Source organism: Pseudorasbora parva, chromosome 13, assembly GCF_024679245.1.
Source record: "Pseudorasbora parva isolate DD20220531a chromosome 13, ASM2467924v1, whole genome shotgun sequence".
Taxonomy (NCBI): Eukaryota; Metazoa; Chordata; class Actinopteri; order Cypriniformes; family Gobionidae; genus Pseudorasbora; species Pseudorasbora parva.
In genome coordinates, this window is record NC_090184.1 from 10729193 (window position 1) to 10742948 (window position 13756).

The 13756-nt window shown below is 36.2% G+C and overlaps 1 protein-coding gene across 3 annotated transcripts in view; it reads left to right on the forward strand.

Moving 5' to 3' along the window:
* The first annotated feature begins 1266 nt into the window (after positions 1–1266).
* LOC137038525 (probable G-protein coupled receptor 153) overlaps positions 1267–13756 on the forward strand; it is a 94461-nt gene continuing 81971 nt past the window's right edge. For all 3 annotated transcript variants that reach the window (XM_067413161.1, XM_067413160.1, XM_067413162.1), the window contains exon 1: positions 1267–1596. The gene's annotated coding sequence lies outside the window, so the exon portion shown is untranslated. The remainder of the gene's footprint in view (positions 1597–13756) is intronic.

Sequence of the window (13756 nt, forward strand, 5' to 3'; positions counted from 1 at the left end):
TGGGTCTGATTCCGGATCATAGATGTATGGCTGTATCTGATTAAAAGCCATATTTTTATTTTGAAGAAAGTTTTTCCCGCTGTTAGGGATGACACAGCTTTACGACGCACTCAACACGGCGGCGCACACGTCATTATTTAGCTCCGCTCACACGATACGCCCCCACCCGCTCTGCTTTTTTCGGAAAGACTCGGAACATCTTTCTTATATAATTATTAAAAAAATAAAGACTTTTCGGAGATATGCAGGATGCAATGCTACTCTATAGGTACTCAAGATTGACATGACACTGACTGAAACTGAGTGTTTCACCCCCCCTTTAAGCTTTTCTCTGAGAAAAGAGCAAAGAACGACATTGAAGTCATTCTTAAAAAGGGAAGATGTGTTCTGAGTTTTGCCGACCGGATACTACGAAAGTTTAATCTGTCAACTAGCTCTGCTTTACCTTCGTTGCTCTGGTTGGTTGTAGCTCTATCCAACTGCGTGCAGATGGAGTTTAAAAGACAACCGTTTATCCCGCCCTTTGGATTGAGCCCTGTCAATAGTGAGTTTCCAGACCAACATCTTGATGTGGGTCTGTCTTGTCAGGCTAGCCTATGTCAACAGTCAGACAAAAAAAAGTCTCAACATTCTTACCAATATAATACATAATCACAATGTTTGGTCAACAATATTTGTATTGCTGTTATTATTTAGATTATATGTGGAGATGTAAGAACACAAAGAATATAAGTGTCTGTATTTGTAGCACATTGAACTACATTGAACAAACAATCTTCAAATCTTTCAGAGCACTGTACAAAAAAATTGTAAAGGTTAAAATTAAAATGTTGACATCATTCACTCACCCTCATGATTTTTTTTTTGCAATCTCTTATAACTTTATTGTCCCTGTTTGGTTCATTGAATTGTATTTCTTATTTTTAACATAGGGCGCTAAAGTAGCCTCAAGGGAAGGTCAATTCATACATTAAGCAAATCATGAAGAATGAAATCTTCCCCAAGCATGTTATGTAACAGTGTGATAATGTCAATGAAATACGAAAAACAACAGGATAGACTTTTCGCTGTTCTCACATGAGACATGATTTAGCTTATATTTCATTATTTTATAATGGCAGAATAGCTTCTTAAATAAACTGAATAAAAAGTATGCTTATGAGAGAGAGTGAGGGGGAGAGTGAGTGAGAGAGAGAGAGAGAGAGAGAGAGAGAGAGAGAGAGAGAGAGAGAGAGAGAGAGAGAGAGAGAGAGAGAGAGAGCTCTGATCCCAACCTCCCATCATCTAGATGCTCATTCATTCTCCTCCTCTTCCAGCAAGATCTGAATGAGAACGACGCGATAACGGCCAACCATTGTTGTTTCATCGCTCTCCTCCATTAATTCATCTTCTGTTTACCTCTGGATGTGTAAATGGTGGCGTTTCTTCAACGGTTACATCAACATTTAGCCATATTGTTTCTGTTTCTGAAGTGCAGTTCGTACTGTTCGCGTGTTTGGAATAAAATAGCGTGCACAACGAAACTGAGGAAATTAAGGTTGAGATTGAAGCAACGTTACATTTAAATCTGGAGATATCGACGGAAATCTACAAAAGGTGGGTTACGTTTCCTTCTTAAACATTAGAATTCCACAGTCTTGTAGAAATGTCAGTGATTTTATTGTTTAACGTAGCCTATTTGAGCGGAACAGGGTTGTTTAATCGATGGGTTTAACAAAAACATTTAACGAAATTCTTATTTCGATTTAGGAAGTCTATAGGTCCAGATGTGAATTGAAAAGAGAACATATTGTGACTTGATTTAACACCGTTCAACATTATCACATGTGACATATCGCCCACAGAGCTCATATTACAGACAACACAGGCTATAGCCTACTAAACACCTACACGACTGCAGTCAACTATTCATTACTGTTCATTGAATTGCTTCATTTGCATTTTGGATTTTCTCTCATTTGTACCAAAGTGTAGCTACAAAAACACGTGTCACAATAATAATTATGAGTTCACAATTAAGATGTCTCAAATGGCATTAAGATCATAAACGTATGTAAAAATATATTGTCATCTGCTCGGATTTTAAATAGATGCGTTTTGCAATCTATTGCAAAGAATCAGTATTTATAGGCAAGGTTGTTGTTTTTTGCTCATTTCAAACATGCTAATTAAAAGTGATATATATATATATATATATATATATATATATATATATATATATATATATATATATATATATATATATATATATATATATATATATATATATATATATATATAACGTAGCTGTTTTAGTTGCAATGTAAACCATATCTAGTCTTATCTTTTTTATTTAATTTATTTGTTATTGTGGTCTGTCATTAATAATGTGTCTCGGATAGGCCTAGCTATTACATTTACCTATCCAAGAGGACAAGACCATGAACCAAAATGTAATTTGTAGCATTAAAATAAGAGATGTTGAGATAGCTCACATTTTCCCCAACTTTACCATGCTAGGAACTAAGTACAAAATTGATGTAAATGAGCCTCTGGTGGACAAACAGCTGAATTTGTGAAGATTTGAGTATACAGTATGACATTGTAAAATGTATCTTAAAGCTTGTTTGCTGAAGTGCTCATAAAAGAATGTAAACATTAATAGTAACATTTTATAACAAGGTCTAATACTATTAGCTCAAATTTAACAAATATTAGTTGTGTAATATAAGGCATTATTTATAAACAACAGCCCCTTGTAACTAATGTAAAATTAAAATGAAAGAAAGCTAATCGTTATATTTGTCTTGCTTTAATGTAGTAGCCTACACTTATTTTAAAAGCATGTGATTAAATATTACATTTAAAGTTAATGTATTTTAATAATATTAAATTGCTACTTTGTGTGTAATCAATTGTGTAACTCTTTAAATACATGACATTAAAGTTAAAATAGAAGTGACAATGAGTATATTTTAGTTTACCATAAATGCTTATCATTCAGTACAGTCTAACCACATTTCATAGACAATAGCAGCAATAAAGAAATTACATGTGAAAATGTACTTAGGTCCTATTTAAGTGGGTCAAAACCACTCTAAAGTTCAGCTATGCTATACAGGTCTAGGACTGCTTTAATTAATAAATGTTGTTTTCAATTCAATGTCTGCATTGGATTGGCTGTCAACTAGCTTACTGACATTTCTTTGGAGAGCAGGGTTATGTACAAAGTTTATTTCAAGTCTGGATGAAGTTAGAAAACAGTGAAATTGCTCAGCACCTTTAAAATTTTTTGCCTTAAAGTTGTTTGCCGATTTTTGTAAAACTGTTCCCAGAAAAGGCTTGATTAAACAGATCAAAGAAGGAAGTCTGTTTAATTTCTGTTTAATGGAACATTGTTTCATTACGAATGATACAACAGTATATTCTATGGTCTTTTTGAAGATTTCAAGTCAACATCAAATCAAAACTTTTCTTTCATGATTGTTAATAAAAAGGAATAAGCAACTTATACATTAGCACTTAGCCATGTGTCGCTTGATTTAATGTGTTTCTAGCATATTTGGGACTTTGTGGCATATTTAAATGAGATTCTTGGAGTGAATTACAGTGTAAAGCATGACATTTCCTGTTACCAGCAGGTGGGACTATGACTAACTAATAATGGCATGTAGTTATCTTCAGGCCAGGACTCTAAGGGTGCTTTCACATCTCTAGTTCGGTTCATTTGGTCCAAACCAAGGGTAAACAATTATACATTGTTGCATTTTTCAGCTTTGTTGGTTCCTTTTCACACAACACTGATTGCTTTGGTCCGAACCAGTTGAAATGAACCAAAACGCAGGCACGTGACAACATCCACATCACTCATTGGCCATGGCATATTTCCTAAACTGCTTTTCGATTGGTCAAAATTTACGTGTGGGAAAATTCCAACAGAAGAGGCAAAGCCAGCAAACTATAACACTATGAAGAGACGACTGCGCGGGCTGGTTTTGTCCCTGACCATAATCTACTACACTGTGGTTATTTACCACAGTATGCAAATACCTTTCTATAATGAAGCGCGGATGCGACGTGAAAACAACGCTCTGATGCCCTGCAGACGGCAACCGCGCATCGCTCGTCACTTCAAGCGGAGGCATGCATTAATTATTAACTCCTGACATGCCCATCTTCCAAAAATATTGCCAACGATCTATCAGGTAATAATATCATGCACACAATTGTCAGCACAGCTAACTACGGCAGCTGGTTCAGTCCAAAAATGATCAGTACTTTTGCAGTTGGTTCTGTTCGAGGTCGGATCACATTCTCACCACAAACAAACTGCTCCAGAGTCCGTTTGAAAGCGTACCGAGACCACCTCTTCAAGGAAACACACATTTCAAGGAAGGAAGGCATGGAGGCACGTCCGAATCTAATATTAGCTTCACTTCCTGTCTGCTGAAATTCCTTCATCTATCGATTTTTGAAGGCAGGATACATGTATCCTTCGCTGCCTTTGATATCCCACAATCCTGTGCTTTCCATTCAGTGAAAGTTGAGCTGGGGAAAAAAGATGGCGTCCAAAAGTTGCGTTTGCTGGTCAGTTTGTGTATAAATGTATGTTTTTTTTTACCAAAATGTCCCACTTCTGATGTCATTTAATTTGTAGAAATTACTAATGTAATAAATAAATATGTTTAGTTCTCACCAAATCTCTCTCTATTTAGCTGTAGATCATTAAACTGTACACTGCCTTAGAAGTCTGTCCGAAATTAATTTCATGAGGTGCCTTCATGCACAAAATGCTGCCTTACAAGTCATTGTCTGATAAGGCAGCAAGGCAGCCAGGCAACAAGTCATCTGCCTAGGTTTTCTGACGCAGCCATTGAGTAGTTGAGTAGTTCACAATGTAAAACAAGGCATTTCCTGTTGCCAGTAGGTGGTGCTATGACTGTCACTGAATATTGGCATGAAGATGTCTTCAGGTTAGGACGCTAATAAAATATGTGTAGTTTGGGACAGATCGGAATCTGTATGCAGTTACAACAACTTCCTGTTTCATGGTGAAAAAATAGAATTTTGTGAGGCCGCCACGGACACAAAACTCAAGATCTTCGCAATTTAACATCACTAAGGCCTTTAGATTAGACTGTGCAAATATGATTTTGACATATCACAAAAACTGCAAAAATGTTGCAGAGAAAATTCTAAATATCTCACTTCCTGTTGGGTTTTCATAATTTGCACCTAGGGTCTTTTTTGTAGGTATTGAGCCGTTACATTTGTATACCAGAATTCATACTCGTACGTGAAACATTGCTTAAACTGTGCTTAATTAAAAAGTTGTAGGTGGTGCTATCGAGCCATTTTCCCAAGAAAATTCCAAAACCCATATCAGACGTAAATTTTCACCACTTCTGACGTGTGTGTAAAGTTTTGTGATTTTTGGAGCATGTTTAGGCCTTTATTAATGTGATTAATTTTGGAGAATAATAATAATAGACTGAGCAATTACAATAGGGTCCTCACGCCATCAGTGCTCGGGCTCTGGCTCAGGCAAATTATTGGTGACAATGAAAAGGGACCAGCCATTATTAAAGGGGTGGTAAAACATGATTTCACTTTTCTAACTTTAGCTAGTGTGTAATGTTGCTGTTTGAGCATAAGCAACATCGGCAAAGTTATAATGTTCAAAGTATAAAGCAAAGCGAGGTACACAAACAGCAAACAGCTGGTAGGGATTACATACTTTTCCTTCAGGATTGGTGACATCACCAGCTCCAATATTTACATAAAGCCCTCCTCCGAGAATATTAAAAAAGGAGGCCATTTTTTAATGCTGTGGAATAGTAGCCTGGAGTGCCATCGGTTGTGCAATGCCGACGAAACACTGTTATTTTCATCTGTATTGCAGGTCCACTTTGTTCAGTGTTTCTAAGGACGGGGGAGTAAGAGATCAATGATTAAAATTTATTTTTAACTCGGCCCCTCATAAATTAATTATTACCCAAATCTCGCTCTCTGTGCTGCACATTTTACGAAGGAAATCTTCCACAATTGTTGCAAGTTCAATGCAGGATTCGTAAAATGGCTTGTCCAGAAAGATAGAGCAGTTCCTTTACTTTTTCCTTTAACTTTAAAAACATTTCAAAAAAACATAATTTAGTATATTTATAATTAATTTACCTTGTGGACACACACACACACATACATACATATTCAGACACAATTTGAACGCGTAACACAAACTCTTCCCTAAACCTGCCCATTTGTGTATCATAAAACACAGGATATAACAGGCAGATACGACTGCGGTAGGGATGCACGATATTGGATTTTTGCCGATATCCGATATGCCGATATTTTTCAGCTCATTTTGGCTGATGCCGATACCGATGCCGATATATGTTTATTTTTTCCCTTTGTTTGGAAACAACACCATTTTGAGCCAAAAATATTTTTTTTCATTCTGGTTTCAGATTTCTGAGGTATCCGTTATATACCTCAGAATATAACGGAGTATATTAAATACTCCGTATATTAGTATATTAAAAGGTCTGAAAATAACAATAATAAAGTCAGTAATTTTTCACCCCAGATGCAGCTGTAACCTAAATATTGTATTTTTGGATTTAACGTTTGTGCGCATGAAGTGGGGGTGGCATGACATCCATTGATGCTGTCTTTTAATTCTACAATTATTGTAGAGCTCCTTGGATTATTTTTCATCATCCATTTCGTAAAATTTTATTACAGATTAATACACTGTATATAAAAGTATTTAATTTACAAGTGTCATGCTTGTGATTTATGACATCATTACTGATTTGTTTATTCAGAACAAGAAGTAACTTCAATTTATTTGTGTATTCTACTTTTCATTGTATTACTGTAACAACAGCGCCCCCACTACATGTATAAATATATAGCGGTCTAGCTGGAGGGCACTAGGACCTGGAGGAGCTTCTGCTGCTGTGGAGGCTGCCGTACACGCTAGAGCAGGGGTGCCCAAACTTTTTCCTATGAAGGGCCAAAAATCAAACTTGATTGAGAGACGTGGGCCGAAAGTAATTTAAAAAAATCATAAATCAAACTGTATTAGGCCTACATTAAAGTTGCTATTTATTCATTTCATAATGTTTACAATAAATATAAAACAAATGTTATCTGATTAACTAATGCAGTTTTATTTGTAAAGTGTTGCATTTTAATGACCAATTAAATGGGCAACAATCCCCAAGTGTTCAATGTAAAATACGGTTCAATGTCAAATACACAATGATCCAGATTCATAATGTTGACGGATATTTTACTCTTTTAAAAAAGGAACAGACTGTTTGCAAATAGGGTTGGGCGATATCCCCTAAATTGGCAGTTGACAATGTTTACAGTAAAACATTGCAATGGACGATGATATCGTTGTTTATTTTTATTTTTATAAAAAGATAAAATACAGAGTATAGTAAATTATATCTCTTTACATAAATACTATTTTCTACTTAAAAACTATAATTTCATTATTTTATTAACCCAAATAAGGACTCACCCGCACAAGTTTCCACGTGATGGGGAAAAAACGTAGCTTCCTTCCACTTAAGAAGAGTTGTGCACTTTTTATTTTAATTTATCTCTTTACGTAAAAACTATTTTCTACTTAAAGCTCTATCTTCGTCATTAACCCAGTGTTTGGTATGTGAATGCTGTTTTACGTGAATATTACCACAGGAGTAAAAGCACAAAACTTTGTTTAAAAAGGAAATAAATTCGCAGATGTAACATTGCAGCCCTGGATGAGAGAGGTGGGCTGAGCCCAATTTAAGATCTGCCAGCTTTTTAATTCTGTTTTGCGTTCTGGTCACCCGATTTGATGGACATCTGGTTTCTTTTCTCAAATCTTCACTCGCGTCGCACTCATTTTCACAGGAAAATATTAATGCTTCTTCCTTTCGTTTGCGTATAATTAAGTATATTATACCCATTCACATCTATGGTAAAGACTGTAGGACGAATACCTTTTGACAAATTTTATTTTATTAAATTTTATGTTTGTGCTTGTTATTAGACTTGAGGCGCGTCAAGTTTATTTGAATAGCGCAGTTCACGTGCACCCAGCGGTTTTACTTTCGCTTTTTCTAGCGGTGCATAATCAAACATAGCCTAAATGTCTTGGCCCTGTGGAGGATAAAATTCACTCTTCAGCCCTTTTACAACAAGTGTTGCTTTGCAACATCATGAAGACAAAGATATTAGAAAAGGTGTCTATCCAGCTCATGTCCCACATTCATCTCAAAGCGCAGACCGGCATAGGACGCATCTTTAAGGGGGAAAAGGCTAGGAATCTATCTACAAATCTTTTTTTAACTAATAATCAATTTTCTTATACTCTTTGGGTTACCATTATTTACTGATAATTGTTTAATTGTTTTACAGGCTGCAGTGAGTTGTTTCACTGACGGAAAATAAACATGCATGCTTATTATAATGTTTGAGCGTTTATCATTTCAAAATGTAGGCTCTCTCTCTCGGACCTCGGTGGGCCAAATCAAAGGTTACCACGGGCCAACTTTGGCCCGCGGGCCCTAGTTTGGGCATCTCTGCGCTAGAGAGTGGGGAGACGCGATTGGGCTTGTTTTGGGCTAGTTTTGTTGTGAAAACGTGGCAAATCTGCTGCTGACGGTCACGTCCTTCTGTACGTGCATTCAGAAATTCAAGGCAGCATTTAAAAACAGTCAATATAAAATCACTGTACATGCAATGTATTTTCGTGTTTTCACTTGAAGAATGACCGCAGTGCTGACATGGTCTTATCGCTGTAGCACTCCTTGCACACGTGAGTTATTGCAGGCACATATCAACACGTTATCTTATCGGCAATGTTTTCATATCGGCCGATGCCGATTTTTATATTTTAAGCGTTTATCGGCCGATTCCGATGTCGTGCCGATAATATCGTGCATCCCTAGACTGCGGGCACAATTTATTCAGAAAGTACAAATATTCCAAGTGTCCTGAGGCCAAACCATTGATTTGTGTGAAGAAAATCCTCAAAATCAATCAGAACGTTGAGTCCATCCACCAAAGATTAATACATTTCAAATTTGCTGCTGGTAGGAACATCAGGTCAGCTTCGACAGCATTGGCTGTTGTATGTCTCGTGACCAATTGCGTCATTACGTCAGCTTTGATTGTAAAATGCGATTGGCTCTCGTGTGTCTCGTGACCGATCGCATCATTCTAAAGAGTCGTGTGTATCATTTGAATGAGAAATATTAATGAGTTCTTGTGTGTTCTGTTCACAAAGGGGTGACTAAAGGGCTAAAACATTAAGATAAACTCTGTTCTTCACATGAAGATACCGTATGACTTCAGAAGACTTGAAATGCAACATGAGTTAATACTTTTATACAGTTTTTTTTAATCAGTTTTTGCAATAAATACATGTGACTGTACATTTATTTGCATGTTACGTGTTTTAAATTGTTGAGAGAGGATAGGTTTAGCATAGGAGTGGAGTTAGTTGCTCAAAAAATATAAAATTAGGCTATAAATATTCATTCTGCAAGATCAGGTTGGCGGAATCACATGGTGTAGACATACACGCGGAATCACATGGCATAGACATACACGGCGGATAGCTCAAAATGCGTAAAGTATGTTTATGCAAAGTCATGATGTCATGTTGGATTTTTGTTTTTTCTTGCAGAATCTTTTAGTTAAAATTACAAAGAAGCCTATCCGTGTTTGAGATAGCAGTAATGGTATATTTAAAAGGTTGAAATCTCCTTGTTTTGTCTGTATTTCCATACTGGCATTTGTTATTGCCCCGCCCTCCAAGGGACGCATGGTTAATTATTTATGCAGCACTCTGGTTGGCTCTAGAGACGATCTGAGCAACGATGACTGTGTTTTATGATACACACTGCCGGCTCAGTGGTTCATTAAGGTTGTCTACAAACCAGAAGGTTGGTGGGTCAATCCCCGGTTCCACCTGATCAAGTGTCGAAGTGTCCATGAGCAAGACACCTAACCCCAGCTGCTCCCGACGAGCTGGATGGCGCCTTACATGGCTGACATCGCCGTCGGTGTATGAATGGGTGAATGTGAGGCAAAATGTAAAGCGCTTTGGATAAAAGCGCTATATAAATGAAGTCCATTTCCATTTACGATGAAAGCGACTTATTCATAAGACTGAATAATAACCTTTATCTAGAACTGAGCAAGAGGAAGAAGAGGAAGAATGTATCGGACTGGGGTCCGACGAGTTGGACTGAAAGATATCAGAGGCTATATCAATAGTAACATTTAATGGGGATAAAGAAGGTGAAATGGGTAAAATCCAAAACCGTGGCTATAGTGTAGGGGTAAGGCGTGTGTCATCAAGTTTTGATGCAAATCGATCAGAGGTTCGAATCCGCCTTTTGCCACACTCATCTTTTCCCATCACACATCTACGGTGGCCCAGTAGTGCAGCCGTACTAAATTAAACCACAACACAACAAAATCGCCACAACACAATGGAATTAAGCCACAACACAAAGAAAGTTTCAACTGGCAAGCGGAAACGGATGATGATGCATCGTCCAGATTTTTTTACCGTCTATGGCCACAACACAACGAAATCGCCACAACACAACGGAAATGCTCTCGACCACGAGAGGGTTCTCGGAGTGCATTAAAGTTAATTTTCCTTGCCATTGTTCTATAGATTGGTCTTACAAAGATATAAACACTACAATCTGTTTTAAGTGTGTAACCATTGTATAGTGACATGAAATATCTATTCAAAATCACCTCCATGCATTATAGCTACATATTTATACTCGGGAACATTTTTACTCTCAATCACGGCGCTTGATGCCCAAGGGATAGTCTGCCAATTCCACCAAGTGGTTGAAACGTATAATTTTATGAATTAAAATGACTTTTGTTTTTTTGTTTAAATGTTCAAATTCCAATGTTGTGCATTATTGAGTCAGTTTTTTAGAATACAACAAAGCTGTAGAATTTTTATATGTCTGTTTTTAAATGTTAAAAGGATTTTTTAATTCATACAAATTATATGTTTCATGATGGTGGAATTGGCAGACGTTCCCTTGGGCATCAAGCGCCATGTAGGTGATTTTGAATTGATGATTCATGTCGATATACATTGGTTACAATACCAAACCTACGTGAAGCTCGAGCCAAAGACGAACAAACATGTTCAGACACGACTAGGGTGACATTTAAGGAATAATAATTAGGGCTTGACATAACACCCGCCGTTTGTTCGGCTGTGGCGCGTAACAGTCACTCAAGTCGCTGTTGCTATAGTCACCTACTTATTATAGGCTTCTTAAAAGCCATCTGTTATAATCGCGTTGCCCATAATAACCTACCACACGTGTTTCTATTGAGTTTATGAATGCAATGTCTAATAATCAGATGCTTTCAGATTAGCTGGAGATTTGTTCAGAGTGCGCTCTCACTCACTGAAATCTGCACTCAAAGCAGAGATGAACGTGTGATGTACGGAGGAGATTCATTCAGCATACGGTTGAATGTTTTTGTTCTAGCCTATTTCAGCAGCGAAAATAATTTAACGAAATCACTCAAGTAAAAGAAAATAGTTTAACGCATTTGGAAGCGCTACAACCAACAAGGGCTGTGTTTCCCAAAAGCATCGTAATCATAAATTAAATCGTAGAGACCATTGGTGGCAATTGCTCTACGATCAACTTAAGCTTATGATGCTTTTGGGAAACGCAGCCCTGGTTGGTTGTAGCGCTTCCAATTGCGTGCAGAGGGAGTTTAAAAGACAACCGTTTACCCCGCCCCTCGGATGCCTCTTGAGCCCTGTCAATGGTGAGTTTCCAGACCAAACATATTGATGTAGGTCTGGCTTGTCAGGTTAAATCTTTGTTCAAATATTTTAAAAATATTTTGTACACTCTAAAAGATGCTGGGTTAAAAACAACCCAAGTTGGGTTGAAAATGGACAAACCCAGAAATTGGGTTGTTTGAGTGAACGGACCGTTTACTGGGTTCAAACAACCCAATTTCTGAGTGTAAGCATATAAGGTAATTGTGTGAATCAACTCAAATTTTTAATTTCAATAAACTCTAAATTTGAAGGCAACCATTACTTACTTTTTTAAGTTAAACCAACACATTTTTTTACAGTGCAGTATATCCACAAAGAAGACACTGGCAAAAGAAAAGTGTGCCCGAACAACTTATTTCAATGGAGGCAACGAGATCTGCAAGAATACTTTTGTTTCTTTTAGTGTGAGTTTTTCAAAAACACCAAAGTGCACTAGGAAATCTGCACTAGGTGGTTAGCAAATCAGATCACACTGGGCCAGCTAATCAATCTGAGCCCATTGTGTAATTTTGAGGGACTGGCTTCATAAAACCCAGAAACCATCAGACCGTTTTTACAAGGAGGGACAGAGCAGTGTAGAATAAAGGTAAAATATTTGAAATATAATGTTTTTGTTTTTGTTTTTACGAAGCATGAACATGTTACAGTGCACCCCACAAACACAATCAAGCCTTTAAAAGAATGTGTTTTTCCACCCTTTAAATGGCTCGTCCATTGTCATTGTCACCAATGTTTTGATATCTGTGCTATCCGCAGTTTCTGCTTCAAGAAACTATTGCAAAACACGTCAACTGTTGTGTCGTTCAGTCACCATGAATCAGGATTATTCATTGTCCAGTACAGAAAATCCCCAAAAAGCATAAACTTAGATAAACTGAGGCAAGCTACCACTGGGACAAAAAGAGAAATAAAACAAATATCAATAGATATTTAGCCCAATTATCTCAAATATCGAGATGGAGAGAGCTATGCAACAAATTTGACAGAGACTCTGCTCTTCCCATGCGGAAATGTAATGTCATATATGTCCCTATATTGCAAGTGACACAGTTATATGCTAAATATAAGACAATATATTGCTATCACATATATATATATATATATATCTCTCTAGATATATGTTGATATAAGTTTATAACATATGAATTTTCCATATTAAATGAGTATATTGATATACTATGCATATGATTATAGTTCATATAATATTATATGTTATGACTATATATGTCACTAATATATGTTTAATTTATAGATGGCAATTTATTTAAACAACATACTTACAAATATTTGACATGCTTATGTTTTCCTTATTTGAATAGCTTTAACTTTTAACAAGTCTATCTTTATTTGTGTTTTGGGGTTTATGTTGAATTGTTTATTTTCTCTTTATCTTTGAATTCAAAGATGGTCACTGGGTCCCTCCCTCAAATTTATCTTGTAGTTTGCCTCTCTAGGTCGTTCCTAGGGATACATACAATATATTTCATTTTAATTGTAAAATATATACTAAGACTATATAAAAACATCATGGACATATATGTCATATGTATGCAAGCAATACACATATGCATATATGTTTAATTTGTATAATGAGCATTTATACGAAGAAATATATGTAATGTATATTGATAATTATAAATGTGACATATATATAAATATATAAAAGACTGTATTACACATATATAAACATACATGTATATGGGCAAGTTTTATATGTCAATATATGAAATTGTTCAGATATATAATTATGTACATATATGTTTTAACTTTCTATGTGGATATATTTAATATATGTATATTTCATATGTGTACATATATTACATTTCCGTATGGGTTGCATTTGTTTTAACCATAGGCTGTAAAAAAAATATAGACGTAGAATCTGTGATGTCACATGTAGGTTTTTGAAGAGCATTTTTGAAGCAT